At 35.4% G+C, this 22,138-nt stretch overlaps 1 pseudogene; it reads right to left on the bottom strand.

The window, feature by feature from the left end:
* Window positions 1-980: 980 nt before the first annotated feature.
* LOC149144580 (uncharacterized) lies at window positions 981-1,887 on the bottom strand (annotated as a pseudogene).
* Window positions 1,888-22,138: the final 20,251 nt, after the last annotated feature.

The raw sequence follows: 22,138 nt of genomic DNA, 5'->3' as shown, positions 1-22,138 counted from the left end.
AAATGTTGAACAATTCCTAAAATATTATGAATAATATTGATCCACATATTTCATGATTTTAAATAATTCAAAAAATCAACAATAATTTTTAAATAAAATAAAAATAATTAAAATACTATTAAAAAACAAATTTAATTTATTTTTCTTTATAAGTTAAAGAAATATAAAAATTAATTAATTAATATTATTAAAATAAAAACAATTATAAAAAATCTATATTAAAATAAAATATTTAACTATTCTTCTGCGCAGTTCATCCTAGAGGTTAAATATAAAAGTAAATTAATTAATATTATTAAAATAAAAACAATTATAAAAAATCTATATTAAAATAAAATATTTAACTATTCTTCTGCGCAGTTCATCCTAGAGGTTATAATAGTAGGTTGTGAGATTTGCGCCATCTAATGCAAGTACGATATAATAAACTAACCAAACTTTTAATATTTCTTATATGAGAGGGATATCTTTAATTTTTTTCAATAATGCAATTTACAGTGAAATTTACAAAATAAACATTGCACACGTTAATATTCTCATCAAGTTTGTTCAGGGCCAATTTTTTTTTAGTTTTTTTTTAATTAAAAAAACCTAAAACATCTGTACTCTGTAGGTTCCCCACATAACTTGTGTCAAATAACAAGATATAAAGCATGGAAGGTGAGTGAAATTATGAAATATGAAAGGTCCCGAGTAAAGAGAAAAAAGTGAAATCATGAACTACGAAATAGTTCCAGGAAAGAAAGTAATAAAAAACGAAATAGTTCCAGGAAAGAAAGTAATAAAAAAAGGAGTATAGGGGATACTTACAAACAGCCAAATGTTCAGACCGACGACACAGTATTGGAAATGGCAGCTAATTCCAAGTCCAGATCGACGATACAGTATTGGAATTGGAATTGGAAATGGCAGTTAATTCCATGTCGCCCAAATGCCCGACAAACGCTACACTAATAAAAGATCGCAAGCCCCATAATGCTCTATAGCTTCTTTGATTCCGAACAGACTGCTAAATTAAGGACGGTAGTCATTTTATAGGTCATGATCGGGGATCCAGAGCTTATCATTCTAGCGACCCTAAATTTCCATTTAGCAGCAATTTTCTGAGCGTCTTTTTTCACCTCCGCCGAGACCTCGTCTGGCGACAAAAAAGAAGGGACTCCAAGAGCCAAACACAGGCATGTCTCCGCGCATCAATGTTCGTAGTCTGTTTACCATCCGGATAAAAGCCCTTCAGGTCTGCAGAACCAGCTTGGCCGGGTCCTCAGCGCCGAGGGGGCTTCTACGGATCGCCGTGAGCTCACAAAGGGAATTGACCAAGAATTCCTTGAGGCCCTCAGCGTCCGTATTCTTGCATAGAGATTTCAGCTCAGGGCGCGGCTTCAGCTCCTCTTTTAATTCATGCAAGGTCTTGTTAGAGCTTTTAGGGCTCTTTTCTGCAGCAGAATTTTTCTCCGAGGTCTTTTCGAACGCTCTTTTCTCCGGCAGATTTTTTCTCCGAGCTCTTATTAGCGTTTCCGTTGTTCTTTCCTGCGGCGGATTTTTAGTCCGTTGTCTTGTTAGGGTTTCCAGTACTCTTTTCTACAGTGGATTTTTCCTCCTGGATTTAATTACGGTTTTCAGTGCTCTTTTCCGCCGCAAATTTCTCCTTTTCATCTTCTTTCTCTTTTTCTCCGAGCTCTTTTCATTTTCCCTCTTTTTCTCCGAGCTCTACCAAGCGCTTCTCCAAGTCGTTGAAGTGGTCTGCGAACTCCTTCTAGTGGACACTGAAGTTTACCACGGCCGAATAATGGGATTGCAGCTCCAGGAACGCCTTGTGGCGCTGCGCCGCTCATTCTTGGATGGCACCTCGTCCATGGCTGCCTAGATCAAACTCGCTAGGGACATGTACAATAGAACTTTAAATTCTTTCTTCCTGATCAAGCAAAGGTTTTAAGGTGCACATATCAAATTCGCTAGGACATATACAATAGGACTTTAAATTCTTTCTTCCTGATCAAGCAAGGGTTTTAAGCTGCTTTCTTACAGGAAAATTGTGATTCAAACCTTACCCTCAGATTGCGCCTACTCACTGCTTTTGGCCTGCTTTAGCATTCCGTTTCCTCTTTCTCACGTTTCCTCTCTCCCACGGTTCGGGAAAAGCGTTTTTAAGCGTGTTATAATAAAAAGTGGATTCGCATTTTAGTATCTATTTATAACAAGAAGTAGGTTCGCATTTTAGTGAAATATATATTTATTTTTCTTCTTTTTTAAAATCACGTGTTAATTTATGGGAGACCCACATCAATCTTTTTAGCTGTCACTATAACACCAAGAGTACATCCAACCACCTGTGTTAATTTATGGGAGACTTAGATCAATCTTCGTAGCTGCCACTATAACACCAAGAGTACATCCAACCACCTGCAAGTCGATATATTAAGATCCTATGTTTTTCGCCACTATAACACCAAGAGTACATCCAACCACCTGCAAGTCGATAGATATACTAAGATCCTATGTTTTTCGTAGCTGCCACTATAACACCAAGAGTACATCCAACCACTTGCAAGTCGATATACTAAGATCCTATGTTTTTAGTAACGCTAGACTCTGCCAAGGCAAGGGTGGGGAATCTCCTTCTCAAGCATACACCACAACAGGCCAATGTACTCAATGAGATTTGAACTACGGTCTCCCGAGCTTCACCCAAGTAGACTTACCGTCAAACCACACATCACTGTACATATTTATAATCTTCTTACTTGCAAAAGAATTTTATTTGAGGGTACTTTTACACATCACTACCGTAAATAGTTTACCTTTAATGTTAGGATGGGTGGATTATAATAAACTATTTTCATAATATTTCACCTACTAAATTTTATTTTGTTTAACACTTTTCACATTAAATTGGATTATAATAAATCTAAATTTTATTTTGCTTAACACTTTTCATATTAAATTTTATTTTATGGATTTTTTCAAATTAAATATTAAAATTTATATCTATATAATACACTCGTAAAACCCTTAATACTTAATTAAAATTGATTTTCAAATAAAATAGAATGGCTATAATTTTTAATATTAAAAATTAGTTTTAATTTGCTCCATGGTGTAGATCAGTTGATGATAAAATGGGTTGTTAAGGTATTTCTTATGATGTTATTGGCTTAAACTACAATTAGTTTAGTGTGCCACTTATGAGGCAATGTGGGTACACTTGAGGTGAATTTAGTAGTAGATAGAATGATTCGTTGTCACGTAAGTACAAGCTCGCTATAGTTTTCGATTCTGCCATATACAAAAAATAACAATAATAATAATAATCTTATTTTTTTAATTTATTGAATTAAATATTTATCAAAATTAGATGTTCTTAAAAACACATGATTTTATTGGAGGTAGTTTAGGTGATGGCAATAAGGGAAACTAAGTTTCTTATGAGAATTTTCTAAATTGTGTCGTCACTCAAACACTTCCATTGGAAAAAAAAAGTCTTAACCCCAACTAAAATGCCTAAAAGTAAACTGTGAAGCAAGCCACCCAATGTCACCTTGGTGACCACCTCTCACTCTTTAGACTACATTGAAAGATATCGTTGTCAAGGGGGGAATCCTTAAAGATCGAGCTAAGCTAGGTCATTGAGTAATGAAGGGAAGTTCGTTAACGAAGACTAGTGATTTGACACTACTCACTCTCAAAGTAAAAAGCAAGGGATAAGTGTGCGAATAGTCAAACAAACCATGAATTATGAAAAAAAATGAATGATTTTAATTATACATCTATGCTTATTCATGCAATGAAATTATACTTGAAAAATGAAAGATAAAACTTGTTCAATTAACCATATAGCATGAGATGTTAGTGAAGCATATATACAATCGCATAGTAAAAATAGAAAATGAATCATAAATTGTGTCCATACAAGTAAGGCATTAGATCATTCATTCATTGTATTCATGAGCATTAGAGATTGAGAGTTTGTTATCATCATCAAGAGACCATTCCACAATTAAGAGATCATACACCAATAGTATTAACTATGTTTGGAATGACAAAGAGTTTATGTGTTTGCAATGATAAATAAAGGATCAAACTTGTCATTGTTACTAAGAAAAATGAAGACAACAAAGTTGAATGTGGACCACTTACAAATTTGTAACATTCAAATGTCATCCATTTATCATCAATTTATTACCATTTATAGTTGGGTAGTTTGTAACTGTAGAATTGCGACCCAAACGATGTATTTGTAACATTTCAAAGTGTGTAATTGCAACTAATGAACCATGAGCAATACAATTAGTGTGTGAGAACATTAACAACTGTGTATTTAGATCAAATTTCCATTAAGACTAGAGATCAATGTAAGTTTTAAAACACCCCTAAACAACAAGAAATTCCATATGTCAACATCAAATATTTAAGAATTGTGTGGATTGTTAATTGTGTGCAGGGTACACCAATAGTGGCACTATTGGGCATCGATCACTATCTCGTTATGTGTGATAGGATGTGGCATTTCAAATTAGAAAGTGATCATACATCTACAAAAAGGCAAGCAAGTAAACCGTTAAGAGAATCTTAAAAATAGTGAATTATTAGGCTTATGAACCAAGTCATTTCACATTCTCATGCATTGATTTGCATAAGGGTGTGGTTGAAATGTCAAATGTGTTCAAAAAATGTAAGAAATAAATGTATCAATAACAAAATTTGACCATGATGCAAATTTGTAAAACCTTTTCAATTATAATTAAAGAGCTTAAATATCAAGGTGCTTCATGCATTCATATACTCATGTGAAGCTTAAGAGTGTTTACTATGCCATATATATGTTACCTAGATATGTCAAATCCAACATGAACACGTAAAAATATGATATCGTGTCCTTACAAGTAAAGCGTTAATCATTGTTAATTCATATTAATCATTTTTAATTTTGTCACTTATTATCTAATCATATATTTTATTCCTAGACTAAATTAGTCATTGAAGTTAGTCGTTTTTAGTTGAGTCACTTAATATCTAGTCATATATTTTATCCCTAGACTAAATTAGTCGTTTCTAGTTGGGCCACTTAAAATTGGTCAAATTTAGTAGTAATTCACTTGAAATAATTGTGGTGACTAATTTTTTTAGTCACGTAGTCACTAATCTCTCATTTTGTACTAGTGTTCGAGTTCAAGTAGTAAACTTTGTATGTACATCATACATAACCAAAGCACTTATTCAACGACAAATATATTGTTTACTTTCTATGTGACGTGATGATGATGTTTTATGTTTGATTAATGCTTTGAATAAATGAATTAATCTAGCTAATTGTAAAAAGAAAGGGAAATAATGATCCACCCCCTCTTTGTATTTCCAACACAATTTTCTTTTGAGTTTGAAAGAGTGATTTTATTTCATGAATAAGATTTCACTGCCCCCATAAATCCCTCCAGCTTGGGAGGAGCCATCAAAATAAACCCATGGGCATGATCTATTTACCTGTTCTTCAACAATAAAACTCACCCTATGATTGGTTTCATCTGCATGAATAAGTTCATCTATAGCCATTACCTGAGCGACAACCCTGTCTAGACATATTTATTTATCTTGTAAAATCACACAATTCCTCATGAGCCAGATTCCCCAATTTATGATAAGGGGGAGATTTCTTAATTTGTTGGGATTTGCAGAATTCTACCAGGATTCCCACATGTCTTTGTAGGATGAACCTGCCCATAGAAGGCATTATTAGATATAAGTTAAAAATAATATAAATCATATAAATTCAAACTATATTATATGATATTTTTTTACTAATTTAAGAAGTTGCAAATTAAATTAAATAAAAATAATAATGGGTACTTTTATTTTTTCAACATGATTATCATTTTTTAGTTTCTTCATTTTGTTTTTTCTTTCCTTTTTTCTATCTAATTTATTAAAGGTTCATTTTCTATCTCGTTCATTGGAGATTAGTTAAAAATGATAGAATCATGCAACTGCAGATTATATTGTTTCATTCATTCACATATAAATGACCATGTGGTATACTTTTGCATGCTTAAAATAATATGATATATGAGTGGGGATCCTTAATTTTGTGGTTATTTAAGACAAATTAATGCTTGAAGGAAGCATATGGCTTGTTGGTAGAGTGATCACTTAATGCACATATCTCATGCAAATGCCAATGATCTTTGAGAAGAATAAGTTAACCGATAAATGCAATGTGTGCTTAGAAAGAAAGAGTCCATATCCAACTATTTGTAGGCTATCCAAATCTAATGAAAAACTAATGTCTCGAGATGTAAGGTATTCCCAAGTAAAAGTACTCCCTATAGTGATACTGTTCAAAAAGACATGATACTTATGGAGTCTCCCAAAATACACTTTCACAAAAGACTATACATATCATTTCTCAAACAAGAATTGTGGTTTTTGGTAGATTTGAGGATTTCTATGAGTTGAAATTATGATGAATTCTTTACATCTAAGTTGATTTAAAGAAAAATTTCTAAGGAATCCACTTCAAAGCTGCTATCAGGTATTATTTCAATATAATATACTTAAACCTAATTATCTTTTTTTCAATTGAAAAAATAATTTGTCTAGATGGCAAGAAAAATGTGTGTGTCACTAGGCATATTAGGTTATTGACTAGTGAGTAATAAAAACCCTACTATAGAGTTTTAAATTCTTTGCATGTTGCCATATGTTGTATCCAAAGTTAGTTTGGATTCAATATCACACACCCCAGCATGCAAAGTAGTTATGATAGGGAGGGGCCAATAATGTCTCTTCTTTTATGTTTCAAACATTATTTTATACATGATAGTAGAAGGAAGAACCAATAACATCTTAAAAATTGACACTTAAATTTGTAATCGTGACTTTGTTGTAAGGTTGCAAGTTTCACATACATGGGGCTACTTAAAGCTTAATGGTTCTCTTGTATTGTCTCTTCCTCTACTCTACTAATAACTAGAGCTAAAAAGAAGCATTAAAGTTAGAAAATTCATTAAGTTAGAAAACTATTAAATATTTGGCCTCCAAAATGTTTGTAAAACATCAATAGACACTAAATAATTAGTGGAATATAATAAACCATAATACACTATCCAAAATATACTCAACTATTCTTTTATAAGATATCAAACTTCTATTATCTTCATTGTTCCCTTCCCCACTTAGTGGTATGTTAGCTTTAATTTTCAATTTTTTAATGGTAAATAACCAACCACATATTCACCTTCCCCCCATCATATTGACTTAATAATAACAATAATAATAAACTATTTTTCTTGTTTTTCTTTTACATGAAATACATATTGATACAAGCACGAAGATAATTATGAAGACTGAACCTAGTTACTTTTTCAACACTCCCTCTTAACTATGGCGGTCTTCATAATTACACACTTGAATACAAGGATACTCTCGAATTGAAATATTCTCATAAGAAGAGTTCAAATTGATAAGCATCATCATCAGAACCAACAATGTCAATTCCAAAATGGCAAGGTCGTACTGACAAGCTCTAACTCTCAACTAGATCAGAGCACAACGCTGGGAGGCATACATTTGGAAACAACCACTATCTCTTAAGGCACATACCCCATCTTGATGTTCACCAAGTATGTCCTTATAGGACTATTCTTACCTTGGATTCCGAATCCTCAAAGAATATCTCTCATCCTTAGGACTACTCTTATATTGGATACCCTACCCTATCCTCAAAGGGAATAGGTCCTCGGGAATACTCCTGTATTGGATTCTCAATCCTCAAGGAATATCAGTCCTAGATGCTTATCCAATCCTCCATTCTCCCTACCAGTTCCTTCACTAGTCTTACGGTTGTTAGTCTTGGGCATAGTGCATGACACATGGAGAATATGCTCACTACAAGGAAAAGACCTTCTAGCAGAGGTTTTTGCTTAAGCCCCTATAAAATAGCCCAAAAATCCTTTTGCAGTGGAGTTCACTAGTGGAGGTAGGTGGGTAGATGTTTTAGCGAATGATTTTTGGATAGTGTATCTAAAATATACAAACGCATCGGTGCTTTACTATCCATATGGTGCACCGTGCAATTTATTTTTATAAATAAAAAAATATGGTACACTAACTAACACAATGCATCGATGCTTGAATAGTTGATAGCATTGGTGCCCTTCATGTAGTAAAACAATGTAGTGCATACCACTAAGGAGCATCTTTATAGTTTTAAATTTCAGAAAAATGCAATGTTATTTTCCAATAGCACATCGATACAAAAAATGTACTAAAACGCCCTGAGACTTCTTCTAAAATAGAGTGGTACAATAGTCAAACAAAGAAACGTTGTGGTACCTGTATTAGAACACCTCGGTACATCTCAATAAAAGAACCATGATAGATTTTTTAATTAAAAAAAACATGGTGCTCATCTATTCTGCACTTGTGCAGTTAGTGAAACGTTCCAGAGGAGGGTTAAATAAAAAATAAAATAAAAACTCTCAACAGTAAATTTCATTTTTACTATCTACATTGTTGGAGAGATCTGAAGCACCGGTGCCATTATCGCCTCATGCAAGCACCCTAACATCAATGCTTCTCTTGTTAACCATCCTTCCATACCGTGCTCACTGTTTGACTTTCCAATTTTTTCAAATTGTGTTAAAATTTGTTTTTCTCCATTATGTGTCCACAATGCCTCCCTAATGACCAAATGTTCAAGTAATGTCTATGTTTCTATATAGTTTAACTTTTTGACTAATTAGAAGTGCAAACTAGGTTAGATTTTACACTTTTTGAAAGAAAAAAACAAAAAATCCTTGCGTGGTGTGCTCGATATGTTTGCCTTGCAATGATAGCATTGTGCCATGTAAATTTATAGGGTGCACAACATTTTGGTGCATGAACATAATGCACCATGGTTGTTGCAGAGCATTTTGTAAATGAAAATGCAACGGGAAATAGATAAATTTTTCATCGGTGCATCACTCCTAGTGCATTTATATTTACCAAATGCATTACAAAATAATATTTAAAAATATAGCTATAGCTCGGTGTGTTCGATAACCTGAACGTTATGTACCAGTGCGAAAAGGTTATATGTACGCATCAGAGCACAAGTGTGATGCACCGATATGGAAATTAAAATTTTTGAACCAAGAACAGTGTGTCATACTTATGTGCGCATCGATATCGGTGCAGTTATAGTTGAAAGTGCACCGGAGCCAGTGCATGACTGCGTTTTGAGTGCACCAATGATTTTTTTTAAACTGAAAGTTATGTTTCCATATTAATAAATACATGTTTCATTTAAAAAATAAATAAATGTATTTTATGTATGAGGTTGATCTATTCTATATGTCAATCATGTAGCAAAGGCGTCAACAGAGAGAGCAATAGCAGGAGTAGGAGCAACAGGCGACCCATACAATATGGTCTGACCATGGGAGGCGAGAGAGAGGGAGAGAGATTTATATCCTCACCTTATTACTACAGTGACCCGAGTGCTCTTAATGAATGTAGGCCTCATCAAGTACTATGAGGAGACTACATCCCTAAAGGCACACTCGGTCTTATTGGCGCATCTGATCCATCGATGGAATGCCCAAGAGTAGGCTTCCCATGTTGGTCCTAGGGCATGGTATAGGCCCACTAAGGAGGACATATAATTTATCACTTGCCTATCTAGGAGAGGGGAGGATTTTCCCCAGTTCCCTGATGTCTCCCATGGGGTTGCAGCTGAGACTCAGCTTGCCTACACTCGGATATATGTCAAGCCTCATGTAATCTGTCCATCAGAATTTCAGGTTCATGGTGAACAGCGACAAATTTCTTCTTTTACTATAAAGGAGGTTAGATTACTCTCGTTATTAGTCACCACCATTACACACTCTAGTAGTGATGGGCAGTGTGTTAGTTTCCCTCTTTTGTATTATGTTGATTATTTGATTTAGGTGCCACGTTTCATTAGATGGTCTACCATTTTTTGTGACAATTTTGCATGGCTTTATATAGATCGCATGCGGTAAGACATGGGAGGGCAACCTTCCCTTTCACTTCAGATATTTTTTACTTATTTTTTTGATGGAATAAGAATTCTCTCAATCTTTTTCACTAGAGTGAAAATATAAGAAAATTTTTAATTTAAATTACCTTAATTTTTCTCTATATAAAGTATCTATAAAATTATGTTATTTAATAAGGACATTGAAATATTTTACTTATGGTTGACACTAAAATATTTTTTTTTAAATGTCACATGTAAATGGAACATAGAATGAATTAAACATAATGTAATATCAGTAATATTATTTCTTGTCATGTCAAAAAATTACATTTCTTCCTTGTAGTAAAAAGTAAATTATATTTTTTTACTCATTAAATTTCTTCATCATAATAAAAGTTATTTTTTTTACTTTCGGTTACTTTATATCTCTATATAAAGTTATATAAGATCAAGGTGTAAATTGAAGTATTGTAATTATGGCCAACATTAATTTCTTTTATTGTTACTATTTTTAATTTGTTAATTTAAATTATTATTTTACTATTTTTAAATGTAATGTTACATGAAAACATCTCTCCCATAGTGGGTTGTAGAGTGCCTCTCAACGCAATTAATTTAGATTTAATATAACTTAAAAAAAATAGAACAAAAAAAAAACTATTTTTATAAAATTTAATTTATCACTAAAGTTATGAAATTTCAAGCAATTTAAATTTAATATTGTAGCAACTCTTACCAATTTAAATTAGAAATTTCTCTCTCTAAAGATGATTATCCAGAAATGTAAAATAAGGCTTGGGAAGTTACTCGAAGTTGGGGATTTGCTCTATTGAAAGTTCTCCCTTAAAGAGACAAGTGGACTTTTTTCTAGTAATAAAGGAATAACATTTTTGGGCTATTTTGGTTCTTTATTTTCTATTGTGCTGGTTTAAATTTAATTATTTTTAAAAATAAATATGAGTTAAATAATACAAAATTGATATTATATTAGATTTAAAATTTTGACAAATAATATATTTGAATATTTCTTAATGAACAACTCAAAAAATGTTATTTTTTCCACATACTTATCACGAGATACTAACTAAAATTTATGTTTTCACATTTCTCCTAGCTAATATTACATTATGTTCATAATGATAAAGACATGTCTACTTTGGGGGAGGCAGGAGTGGAAGGGGTGTTATATAACCTCGATGGAACAATAGAAACAAGGTTCACCTGAGGACCGGGGAAAGCAATGAACAATCAAGTTGAAGCCTTACCGCTATGGCAAGGTCTGAAGATTGCTATCTCTAAAGGTATAAGGCATCTGAATATTGTTGGTGAATAAATGGTTGTCATCCAAAGGAGTTCAAGTTCCTTCAGGAATAGGCACCTCATTGACTCTGAAATTTCTCCTATGTTTATAAAGATTATTATCCTTCTAAGAAAATTAGATGATTTCAAATTATACTATGTAAAACGTGAGAATAACTGCGAGACATATTTTCAAGCCAATATTGGCGCTACATTAGAATGAGTCTTGATCATTAATCAATTCAGTCATCAAATATGCCACGCCCATATATGAACGAATAAATAAAATGTCATTGGGAGATAGTTAGAATAATGCAAGTATTAAAGAGAATAAAACAAACATGATCAATTTATGTCTCGGTTACGGGCAAGAATTTCTTGGGATGCAGAGTAGGCAGTGGGGTGGTATTAACTAGATTTGTAGGATCTTGAATCTACATACCATGCTGAAGGCCAAGTGGAAAACCTTCTAAATGTTATTAAATGCAAAGGAAGGGGAAGGCAACTTCACTACATTTCTCCAACTGCTTTAAGAGGATGCATATCAATTCGAATGCAATATTGTGGTGGCGAGGATGGTTGATCATGTCGTGTTTGATCTGTGGACTAAGAATGATATTGAATGTGATAGGATGTGTGCATCGATCAACAAGAGAGAGTGAATTATATCAAGGAACTAGTTGATGCAGACAAACCACAGGATAATCTGTGTGCAGTGAAGGATAGGTCACAAAATGGCCTCTACAAGTCTTAACGAAAGTGGCAATAATGCAAAGGAGCAAGGAAATTCGAGCAATGAAAATATGGCGGTCATGGTATAAAAGGCAGGATAGAAAGTAATTTAGGAAGTGCAGGATCAAATCACGGTGGTTTTGACTCATCTTGTCATGATTGACAAACGATCTAGAGTTGCTTCATAAAAAAGTGGAGCATCTGAACACTGGAAAGATTAACTTGAATTTTAAGGTGGATAATATGGAGGTAAAAGTGGAAACAACTATTGTTGGAGTGCTCAAAGAGGTCTTCAGGATGGGAGAAATGCTCACTTCCAATACTCGAGCTGAAGGGTAGACAGAACAAGAGCGTCGCAGGTCTAATCTGATACTGATTCATGGTCAAATACTTATTCATGGTCAAAATGTTAAAGCATCCCAGGAGGAAAATCCATTGGAGAAGATGGAACGCACTGGATAGTCAGTCACTTTATAGTTTATATGTTTTGTCATGTTGTCAAATTGTGTGGGGTTTTTTTAAGAAGCTATAGTATAAATGTTGTAAGTATAATAGTTATAAATAATAGGGCTAGTATTAGATACTCCCAAGATTTTTCTATGCAAATCGTTGAATCAAAGAAAATTTTGAATGTAAGGGACCTGGCCCATTTCCAGCTTTGACATATAAAATGCTACTTGTTTCCTTTAAAAAAAAAATACATGTCTACTTTAAATAATATATATATATATATATATATATATATATATATATATATAGGAAAGAAAAATTCATCACCAAGTTTATTTGAAAGTCAAAAAAATTCCTCTTAATCACCATCACAAATGGGTGCGCTTGATATGTTACTCTCGCACTGGTGCAATCATATTTTTTTTTTCTAGGTTAAGACTAAACTAAGTACCCACGGGGAATTGAACCAGTGACCTATCGCAAGGAGTGCCTTAACAGCGCACCCATTCACCGTCAATCCAAAGCCCCGTGGGCTCCGGTGCAATCATATTTACCAACACACTGCAAAAATGATATTTAAAAATATAGTTATATCTTGGTGCGTTCAATTACTTGAATGCTATGTATCGATACAAAAATGTTATATGTGTTCACTAGTGCATAAGTGTGACGCACCACTATGAAAATTTAAATTTGTGAATCAACAACAAGGCATCATATGTATGTGCACATCAATTTCGATGCGGTGGTGTTTTAGAACACATCAGAATTGGTGCAAGACTATGTTTTTGGCGTGTTGGTGATTTTTTTTAATTGAAAGTTATGTTTCCATATTAATAAATACATTTTTCATTTAATAAAAAAATTGTATTTTATGTATGAGGCTGATGTATTTCATATGTCAATCATGTAGCAGAGTCGTTAGCAGAGGGAGCAGGAGCAAATGGCAGACCCGTACAATATGATATGACCATGGGAGGCAAGAGAGAGGGAGAATACCTAATTTTTGTCATACAATAAACACTCCAGGTGTCTTACCTGGATCTCAGAGGTCCCTGCTACAAACCACCATGGTTCCATGTATTTCATAAATGGAGCTGTGAAAAGTTTATACTTTGTTAAACATCGTTGGTTCAAATGATAAAATAAGAGTGAAATTAGAAGGCAGTGGTACAGAGAAAAGATATCAGATAAGGGTTTCATGGGTCTTATCAGCCACACACCAAACACTGTGAAAACTTAGAAGCGTGTCTTTCATGCCACTGTCGTATCGTATAGTTGATATCCTTCAAACCGAAGACGTGATGTATATGGTTAGGCTCGTGACTTTCAATGACATGATGTATATGCTTGGGCAGGTGACCTTCAATGATCATTATGGGAAGGATAGATTTTAATAATATATCACACGCAACACCTTATTATGTAGCTTTATCACTTATTACTACTGAACTTATAAAAACATGTCCACTTTAAATAATTTACTTATAAATACATAAAAATAGATACTTATTTTACATAGTCTAAATAGGAAAAAAATGCATCACCAAGTTTATTTGAAAGTCAAACAAATGCCTCTTAACCACCATCTCATTATTTATCATTTAATTTTTATTTATAAAATATTTATTAATTCAACTTTTATTTATAATTACCATTGAAAAGAAAATTCAAAATTGTTCCATTATTCATTGTTAAAGTCCTGATAGAGTTATCATTACATGATGATTTATATTGATTTTAAACTAAATAAGAAGAAAAAACATGTGACTAAACCAATAAGTATATGAATCAAGACTAAATTGTATAAATGATGAAATAACACAAGTACATATCACTCTCCATTGTCATCACCCTGATTATCTTACTCACTTGGCATGATAACATTGTTGCTCTTAAAAATATGTTTTGATCTAGGTGGTGAGCCTTGGTATTGCACCAAGAGTACTGCAACTCCTAGAGGCTCCTCAACTCTATTTATCAACTCGGGGTTCGTACAAACTTCGAGGTGACAGTGCTATATACACAGTGTATGGAATTCTACTCATGCCACCCTCAACTAGGTTATTTGATCATTAAGGATCCAAGACCATTCTTCTACTGTACTAGGGGAGATTAACTACTAAAAGCATGATTCAAAAGCTAGTCCTAGTGCAAAAAAAATAAATTTTGTTCAAAAATAACTTGTAAATGCTACTAAACCAATCCATTAGAAAACACAAGAATTATGCTAACTGCAGAAAGAAAAGCTACACTAATTTCAATCGACCATCTAGCTATCAAATTCACTTGAAAATAGAATATTATTCTACCAATTCATATCTCAAGAATTCGTGCATCATTCATCTATTTCACACTTGCAAATTAAGTAATTACCTAATTTCCAAATCTGTGATGAAGGAACTAATGTTATTTTCTCTTGCAGTAAGGGGAAAGGAAGGGAGGGAATGGCCTAAGTGGTACCTCTGATCATGGAGCCCAAGATGGGGGGTTAACCTACTCCTATACTAAGCTACACTGGAATTGCGGGTCAAAATAGGGGCAAAAGAGGCTGCTACAATGTGCTACAGGAAGTTGCCATAGGATTCTTGTATTGCTAGAGGAAGTCTTGAAATGCTACAGGAAGTTTCCGGAGAGGGTTTAGAGGGTAAGGATGATGGGATGAAGTGATGGAAAGATGGATGAAGGTTGTGGGAAATGTATGGAAGGTGACCAACACCCCTAGTGAAACACAATACTTCAGTAAGGCTAACTTTGGGCTAAGAGGGCTACTCACGATGACCTAAAAATAAATATCAAGATCATTGGTTGGGATTCATCAAAAGAGAGTGGAGAAGTCCTGGATGGAGGTGGTCAAAAGATACCTTGCCTGTAGATCCAACAATCCTGCAACATCACAAGAACCTTTTCTTCTTTTCATTTTCAAACTATTACAATCAATGGTGGAAAAGATGATTTAAATTTGGAAACTATCTAACTGATGCTAAGAACTTGATCTATGCAATGAATTAACTTCTAAGCTACAACAATCATATGTAAAGCAAGATAACAAATGTATACCTTCCTAGAAATCATAAATAAGAAATCACATAATGTTTTTGGGTTGTGATGGTGGATTCCTCTAATAATGCTCCCATGAGAGAGATGAGATAGAGGCCACACTCACAGACTCTTTCAGGAACTATACTCTACTAAAATGCAGCAACTACTCAAATGTTCTAAGATAAAAGAAGTATAAATACATCAGATGGACCTAAGCTACTAGGGTTGGGCCCAAACCCAAGAGCTTCAACCCTCTGGAATAACTCAGTGATGGATCAAAATGAAACTTCTCATTATGATTCCAGAAATGTCAAATACATCATTAAAAATAGTAGTCACAAGTGCTTAAGCTCAATATCCTCTTAGCTACAACAAAAAATTGAATTCTAATGAGTTCCTTAGCATGTTTATTTATACAAAAGGGTAGCCACCAACATCTCCCTAGAAAATAGAGATGTTTATCTCCCAAACTCAAGAAAGGTAGATCTAGATCTTCCTTGAACTGCACTGGCTTGGATGCCAATGACCTCGGCCTACTTGGCTGCTAATGACCTCGAGTTAATGAGAGATAGAATGGTGATCTTTGACTAATTGGAGGAGTTAAGGAGGTGGAAAAACTCCTAGAATATCTCCTTTCTGTCTACTCCAAGATCCTACACTCAAATTATCTCAAAATTGCTTCAATTCCTACATTTAAGACATATTAGGCCACATGACATAGAAACACATCTTTTACTCTTCACACTAACCATAATATAACAAAATTTGTAAATAAATGTGAGAAAGAGATGATTTTAAAGTTGGAGGATGGCATTGTGACCCTTGTGATATACCTATTAATGAGCCTCATCATCACCCCCCTACTAAAATTTTTGCTCATCCTCTAAGCAACTCAGTCATCTATGTCCATGTATTTCATGGCCCTAGTGGCCTCTCTGACATCCCAAGGTTCTGTACATGGTCTACCTTCTTGAGGATAGAAGCATGCATCCTTCTCTATGTTTTTCCACTGCTTCCTTTCCTCTTCTTCATTCCTTCCTTCCTGTAGACCCAGCAGTAAAGGTGGACTAAGTTTGAGTCCAATCCAATTGACTTTTAATATTTGCATGAGCCTTTCGTATAGGGGTTTCATTTCCAATGCATTCCTCAACCTTTTAGTAGAGTGATACTCCCTGATATTAAGAGTGTGGGGTAAGGCGTTCCATCTTCTATGGCATGCTTGTTGGATTTTTGTTCCTAACTTTCCTAGTGTGTCTTAAAAATGTGAGATGGTTTGCTCTTAGGTGTCAAGGTATCTAGGTGATAGATAAACATCATTGGAGATGATGATGTGAGTACTAATTATAGACATTGGGCTTATCTTCTCTGCCTGATATAGAGTGCTTCCTTTTCTTCCTTTGTCATTACTTTCTATACCTCCTCAACTCTTGCCTCCTCATGATTCATCCAAGATGCAAGGGGCAATAGTTGAAGGTACCCCAAATTTGCATTGGAATCCCAAGCGTTCATATCAATCAAGATGAGGTTATGCATGTAGAATTCAGCCAATTTGGCTTTGTCTTCTATGCTACTTTGGTCACACAATTCAATGAATTGTTTGTAGTCTTGAAATGGCATGGATCCATATTGTGCTAATGTCTTGATTTGGAACTGCATCCACTGATCTTTGAGAAAGAGTGCATAAGACCTCGATGGCTATCTACACTGTAGTGCTTCCATGGAGAGGCTTTCCATTGTGGCCAGTTGAGTTTCCTTCTCTTGCATTTTCTTCCTCAACCATTTATTTTTTGCCTGCAACTTTTCTCTCATTGTGGACTCTTTCTCCCTTAACTCACTTAATTCCTTTCCCATTTCAAGGAACTTCTCTTCCATGAGGCCCACATCTTCCACCTTTTTGGATTTAGAAATCTACATCCATCTATGGGTTCTTCCTCTTTCTACTTCAAGTTCAAAGAAAAGTGGGTTTTCAATTTTTTGTGGAATAATTCTCCCTCATTCTATGAATTTATAATAGGAGCTCAAGCTAGGTTGTGGACTAGGCTCTTGTAGCTCTGGGAAATACTTCTCAAATGTTTTTGGGGAAGCTTCCCCCTCCAATTGTTCAATATGCTCTTCTTGTAGCACCTTTTGTTCTTCCTGTAGTGCACTCTATTTTTCTTGTAGCACACTTTGTTTTTCATGTAGCATGCTCTATTTTTCATGTAGCTTCCCTTTTCCTTTTTGTTAGAGTGTTGTAGGTGTCTTGGGTTGTTTAAAGGGGTTGATCTAGTGGTGGGCCTCCTTACATATGATATAGGAGTCTTTGATATGATTTCTGGAGAGGTTACCTCCTTAACTTTCCTTTCAATGGACTCTACCTCCTCTTTTTTACTTGGGGACTCTTCAATTGTGATAGGGGCCTTTGTGGGAGTTTGAGGCCTTCCTTTCTTAATCTTGGTGCTTTTCCTAGTTTTAAAGTACAGGGGAGTTTGACTTTGTCTTTTCTTTTGGGGTTTGACTGGTGTGCTCAAGGTAGCCACAGGTGGCAGCTACCACTTTTTCACTAGGTCTTGGGGACAAACTTGTTTACTGGGGATACCCCATCTTCTCTAGATGCAGTAGTTTTCTCAGGGCTTGGTTCTTCCTATTAGTCCTCCTCTTCTTCTTGATCTTGTTGTTTCTCTACTTCTTCATATTTTCTGGGTCTTCCTATGTTTTCTCTACTTTTATCTCTCTTTCCTCCTCTGCCTCTACCTCTTCTTCTCTTTCCTCTTCTTCCTTTGCCTCTTCTTCTTCTTCTTCTTTCCCTTCTCTTCCTCCAACACTAGAGGTAGGGGTATCCCTTGGTGTGAGGGTTTGAGTGTCAATGAAGGCCTCTTTGTCCATATCCATGAATTTGGACCAAAGGAATAGGATACTTAGTTTATTCAAAGAATCTACCACTATTAGTTTGATGAGGCCATGGTGGCCTAGGTGTTGATGCTTGCCCTCTCTTACCTTTTGGCTCATGTCCCTAATGGATTGTAGGAGGAAATATGGTACACTGAGTCTTTGGGCTTGGGGCAATTCTTCTTGAAACATTACTTCATGGAGTAATCTAAAATGGTAGACATAGACTACACTCAACCTTCCTTCACGGGAGATATATTTTAGGATATGGTAGGCCCCTTCATCCCAAGGATAGGGTAGGATTTCCCTTCTAACTCCATTTTTGTCTTCAATATGTTTTTCATCAGCAGTGATGAAGTTCTTTTTGGCAATCGCACTACTGGTCTTGTCTTCTCTTCTCCATTGGATCCCTAGGGGGAAGGGTTTTCACCTTGCTAATTAGCTCCAGACTAATTGAAATAGCTAATCCCCTCACCATAGTGGTGGCACTAACTCCTGTCTGAGAATTTAGGGCCATGGAAAATTCATATGTAATGTCATCATCATATCCCTTCAGTATTCCAAAGAATCCTAGTCACTGATGTTTTTGAAAAATGTCTAATACAGGAGGGTGAAGATGAATTCTTTTAGTGTATGTAGAATCCCTTCTATTGAATCCCCCTCCCGTCTCTTTCCTCTATTTTCAACTAGTTGAAGGAGGTTTTCTTCCTATAATAGCTCTAATATATAATTTGGTGGAAGTAGAGGGTTGGAATATTTAGTTGATGACAATTTTATATATTCCCTCTAATCTATAGCCATAAACATTATTGCAATCCACAATTTAACTGATATTTCCTATGGACTTTATGGTGCACCAGCATACAAGTTATGGATAGTTGAATGAGAGGGTGCACTTAATTTTACCACATGGCCTGAGATAAGGATAATTGGAGACCAAATCAACACTTGGCAACTTTCTTTCACCCTTTGAGGCTTCCTGTAGAAATTTCCCGGGCTTCATGTATCATTTGCAGGCTTCCTGTAGCTTCCTTCTATAGAAATGGAAGAATAGGGTTCGACTCTCCTTGATGGCTGCCCAGACTCGCCCTTACCTTAACTATTTTTGAAATGAGTGTGGATGCAAGAGAATTCGAGCCTCATTACATTATATATTATTTTTGGCTTGGGCTCAAAGCGTTGTGATGCCTTGGTAGAGGCACGAGGTTTCCTCTTTTGGACCATTACCCCCCCTAGAGTAATCATTCTCATGTCCCTCGTAATCACCACCCACTCTCTGTGATCTAATCTTGACTAATGTGATACCTCTACGTTGCATGAGGGCTCATAAATCACTTTTTGTTCATTGACTGAGGGTGGCCAAGTTAATTGGCCACCTCCAACTTATAAAAATACCTCTTCTCGACATTCATACATTTTTCATTATTTACACATAAGGAGGAGATGATAGGTTTCCATACTTATGCCTACCTTGTGATTGACTGATGTAGGGGTGTGCATGTTGGAATGTTGGACCTTTGTACTATCACCAAGGGAGTTGTCTTTCCGTGTTTTTTATGTTCCTGTGTATATCTTCTCCGCTCCTCATGGTATCTGATTATTGATGTTGCTATGTGTGTAGGCCTTTTTTTGATGTCCCAGGTGTTGTTGTTGCTGATAGAGGGTCCTAATTGGAATGTTGTAGTGCCTCATGAATTGGTATCACCCCTTGTACTTGATGGAAGGAAAAAACTAGGATTATTTCTTTTCTATAATGGTTGCACATGCTACTACAGAAGAGTCCTATAGCAACCCTTTTATTCTCTTCCAAGGTCTTTTAACTGCATGGGAGTGATGAGAAAGGGTGTAGAGGGCTTGGAGTCTCTGATTGAGTAGCATAGGGTTTTTAAAATGGAGGGAATGTGCTTGTGTTTTTCAAGCAATTTTTAGGATGAGACAGAGTGGAGGGCTAGTTTTAAGATATTGACTTTTCTTGTGAATTGGGATGTATGAATGATGGATGAGTGGTGGATCAAGGTGGGAGAACCTCATTTACCTTTGGAAACGTCATGCTTTGTGGTCTTCTCATTCAGATCCTCTCCTTGTAGTTTTTCGGGATCCTCCTGTAGTGTTATAGGATCTTCTTGTAGCAATTATAGTCTTCTTGTAGCAATCCAGAGAGGGGTTGAAATTTGATTTTTGAGCCACTGGGATGATGGAGAGTGGTGAGACCATGGGTTTGGATGGAGGATATGGAGTAGATGGGTGGAGAAGTGGATGGAATCTTGAGGATGTTGGCCCTGTAGCTCTGGAATTCTCCATTGTCCGTAAACCTACAAAATGACAAAAATTATTAACATACATGTTGTGGATCCATGTCTTGAGATTCTCCTTTGTTTTTTTTTGCTTTTTTCTTTTTGAGAGACACACAAATTGCCTCAAGAGAGGTTTTCAGCCTGTATGCTTTCCTTGAGCGCCTCAAGGGAGGTTTTCACCTAGGGATCTTTATTTTTTATTTTTGTTTACCCCTGGACTACCTCAAGGAGGTTTTCAACCCAAGAGTTGCCCACAGATGCCTCATAAAGGTTTTCATCCAGGCCTTTTATAGTTTTTTTCTTTTTTCACAAAAATAACAATATCTAAGAATGTTATGACTTGGAATCTATTACACTTCCAATCACATTAACCTCTCTGTTGATGGTGCTGATGAATTCTTCCTTAGACATAGACTTTTTGTACACCTTCAATCTGTAGCCATTGACAAGCAAGGGAATTCCTTCCTCATCAATGGTCTTGATCTAAACAACTCCATTGTCATGGAATTTCTCTATGAGGTATGGGCCTAACTAGCTTGTCATCAATTTTCCTTTGAAATCCTTGAACCTAGATTCATATAGCAAGGCCCAATCCTCTTCTTGAAAAACTTTGTCCTTGATGTGCATATCATGCCAGACCTTCGTCTGCAATTGGATAACCTCGATGTGTAGGAGGGCCTACATTCTAAATTCATCTAATCCATTTAATTGGAGTAGCCTCTCCTATTGTGCTTTGGTGACATCTAAATCCAATTGGGCTGCCATTCTCAAAGTATTGTATTCACACTCCATAGAGAGTAGAGTTTTCTTTCCATAGACCAAATCATATGGGGTAAAACCAATAGTTATTTTCCAAGTTGTGTTATAGGCCCAAGTGGCCTCCACTAATCTATTTTCCCAATCCTTCCTACTACTTCTAAAAACCTTGGTGAGGATGCCCTCTAATGCCCTATTTGTGACCTTTACTTGTCCATTGGCTTGAGGATGATAGGCAGTTGATTTTTTGTCCTTAATATGATGATGCCTTAACAGATTCTCAATTAGATGTGATGTGAATTGAGCTCCCTGATCGATGACTATCTCTTTGGGTTACCCAAATTTGTAGAAAACATTCTCCCTTAATAAATCAGCCACTTTCTCCTTTGTTGCTGCATTGACAACCTTTGTCTCATCCCACTTTGTAAAATAATTAGTGCACATAATGATGTACTTTTTCTGCCTTGATGGTGGATCAATTGGCCCAATGAAATCCATGCCCCACTTGCCAAATGGTTCCAAATCCACCTGAATTTGGAGGGGAATTTCATCCTTGGGTGTGTGTTTCCCCATCCTCTAGCACTGATCACATCTGCTAGTATACCTTCTTACATCTTGGTGGAGAGTGGGCCAATAGTAGACATCTTGTAGAGCTCTAAAAGTTGTTCTCTTGGAAGAAAAGTGACCTCCACAGGGCCCATCATGATAGGCTGAGAGG

This window comes from Pinus tabuliformis, chromosome X (genome assembly GCF_031772625.1).
Source record: "Pinus tabuliformis cultivar Carrire ecotype Pingquan chromosome X, CPIR1, whole genome shotgun sequence".
NCBI classification, from domain to species: Eukaryota; Viridiplantae; Streptophyta; class Pinopsida; order Pinales; family Pinaceae; genus Pinus; species Pinus tabuliformis.
Note: the sequence above shows the minus strand (reverse complement) of the source record. Positions and strands in the feature narration are given on the sequence as shown.